Source organism: Bidens hawaiensis, unplaced genomic scaffold, assembly GCF_021521415.1.
Source record: "Bidens hawaiensis isolate Kalapana, Puna unplaced genomic scaffold, B.hawaiensis_p1.1 tig00041075_1, whole genome shotgun sequence".
In the NCBI taxonomy this organism is placed as follows: domain Eukaryota; kingdom Viridiplantae; phylum Streptophyta; class Magnoliopsida; order Asterales; family Asteraceae; genus Bidens; species Bidens hawaiensis.
The window spans coordinates 39,730-42,853 of record NW_027497255.1 but is presented as its reverse complement, the minus strand read 5'-3'; positions in this window follow the sequence as shown (position 1 = coordinate 42,853).

Here is a 3,124-nt window from a genome sequence, read left to right as displayed (position 1 = left end):
TTCTTTACTTAATGAAAGGAAAGTGACCCTAATGACTAATGAGAAAGACATGGCCTGTTTTTGTTCCTCAATCCCTAGGTAATACATGACCATAATAAACAAGTGCTCCCCAACCCCCCTGGAAGGTAACTTTTTTCCGCTTTGTTATCCTACTTAGACAAGTCTTCTTGTAATAATTGTTAGCACATTTAATAATTGGATATTTAACCATTACATTATTAGTTTGACTAACATTTTTCTTTTCGGCCCCTATCCTACTCAACTCCATAATTCAACTTTTTTTTCTTTATAAGTGGTACTTGAGAAATTAATATGTTGTATGAGAATTCATGATCTAGTAATAGTAATGTACATGGATAAACTCAAAACACTAGGTGATGGTGGGGTATTATGTTCATGTATTAGTGTGTTAATTGTGTAGTTTTATTGAGTTTATTGTTAGAACTTTGGTAATTAATACGTGTTTTTGTATTTCGGGTCATTGATCGTTAAAGATGCAAAATTGAAGAATTGTACGAGCATGGGATGATATCTCGGGAAGACCAGAGCATGAATTGAAGTCTTGGGAAGTATTAGAAGGATTTGGGAAGAATTTGGATGAGAAATCATATGTCGATGCTAAGAATAAACAAGATGGGTTGACAACAAAGCGTTAAGAAGTAAAACGGGCATATTCTGGGCTAGAAATTGATTTACGACTTACGAGACCCATAATATATGAATTTTAGGTTTCTCGACGAGAAGAATCCAAAGATCATATGCCAATGCTAAAAATAAACAAAATGGGTTGACAGCGAAGTGTCAAGAAGTAAAACGGGCATAACCTAGGCTATTGAGTTACGAGACTCACAATATAGGAATTTTAGGTTTTTTCGACAAGAAGAATCCAAAAATGAGGTCTTCATTGGTCGCGTATCGTGAGATAATGAGTATATGCCCATTGAGTATCGCTATGGAAATAACGTACGCGAAAAAATGGGTTTTGACCTATATGCTCTACTTTTACAAAGTCTAATAAGATATCTTCACTTGCAGTCGTCTTGGGACGACATGGGGTGATTCCGGGAGCCCAGGATCACCTCCAATCACCTCAGGGTTCGTAGTTCATCATCCTGAGTCAATAGCTGAACACTAATCGGAGATCATAAACGGCTAAATCTTTTTGGGTAATTCCTAGGATGTAAAGTATTGTAACTTTTCAGTATTTTATCATGTATTATAACTAAATGATTGTAGTTATTGATTTATGATCTACGAACATTGAAGTTTGGTATTGTTGAGCATTCGGTCGGTTTAGGTTTATTTCAACCAGAACGGTTAGTTTGCCAATTGTTGTGATACGTGTCTCTGTAACATCCGACCTCTCGCACCACCTATTGTCCGCTTTCCTCACGAAGAGCTCACGAATTAGTTTTTGGTTGCTCAATTGGAGACTTCCCAGGAGGACACCTATCCTGATACTACTTCCACCTGAGCACGCTTAACTATGGAGCTCTCGGCCACTACCATTAAACGCCCTAAACGCGTTATGATGGGGGACGGTATTCATCTTCTTATAAAGAAGACTTTGTTCTCCTCCCTAACCAATGTGGGATGTCACAATCTACCCTTTAAACTCCTTTTGATCTGACCTTCCTCTAACAAACATACTCTTTCCACCGTCAACTTTGGAATTAGATATTTTCTTCAGTTCCTTAGAGTTTAAAGCAACCAATACCTCTTCCATGGTTAGGGTTTCTCTCTCATACATCAAGGTATCTACAAAATGCTCATATGAGGAGGGTAATGATGTCAAGAAAACAATGGCTTGATCTTATATATCTAACTCCACATCTATATTCCTAAGATCCAACACCAATTTATTGGACTCATTAGTGTGATCTTTAAGAGACCTTTCAGAAGTCATATAAAACTTATACAGTCTCTTCTTCATATACAACCTATTTGCCAACATTTTGGTTATACAGAGATTCTAATTTTGACCAAACCCCTACAGCCGTGAGTTCTTTTGAGACTTCACAAAAAACACTATTACCCAGACTCAAAATTATCGCCAAATGAGCCTTTTCGAGTATGTCCTTCTTCTCTTTCTCTGTTAAACCATCCGACATATTTGGCTTCTCAACATAGCATCGTATATGCCCCGATGAACAATAAGAGCCCACATCTTGACTCGTCAACGGCTGAAATCGTTACGACCATGAAACTTCTAAAAATCAAACTTTGTAGTCACCATTGAAACCGTTAAATTGCGGAAAGGATGATCGTGTTCCTCAACTTGAGCCAACGTGGCTCTGATACCAAATTGTTATGAATTAATAAGGAAGAACACAAAATTGAACAATTACTCAAAAGATTACTATTAACGATTGAACGTGAAAAATCTTTACAGAAAGAATTGAAACGAATATCAATAAACAATGCAAATGAATGCAAGCCCTAATATAGCCCTAATTCCCAATTGAGCCATTAATATACTTGTAAAAACCTAACTTTGCATATGTACACATTCAGCCCCTGGAGATTTAAAAACTTAACTCTTGCATCTTCAGCTTTATTAAAACAGGAACCTATTTTGAAATATGTCATACACACCCCTCCAACTTTTGTTGACCTATGTTTAATTAGTGAATTTTACCTTTAATACTAACACACTCATTACCTACATAGGCGAATGAGAAGTTTTCCTTTTTGTCTCATTCTTATGAGAACTACAAACACGTCATGTCGACTAATCATGGTAGGTTTTCACAAAATCTAGTATACCAAGTCTTATTTCACCAAGTCCTTTGGTTCACTAACATTAAAGTGTAAAATTAGGTTCTCTCATGCATCCTTGGATTTCATAATGATGACAGTGAGCTTTTTTTTTTTGGGGTAGCTTAGGAATGAGATGGAAGAGTGAACAATGAAGGCGGATGTTAAGTGAACTCCTATCCATATTCAAGATGTTGTAATATGTGATTATCTATTTAGACTATGAATACATAAATTATGATGTGACTTGTGAGGAACACTATGTAACATTTCGGATTTTCATAATTGTAATCGTTTGCGTTTACCCAACTCGAGAATGTAATTCGGATCTTTCGTACTAATAAAAAAGCTTGTATTAATTAGTATT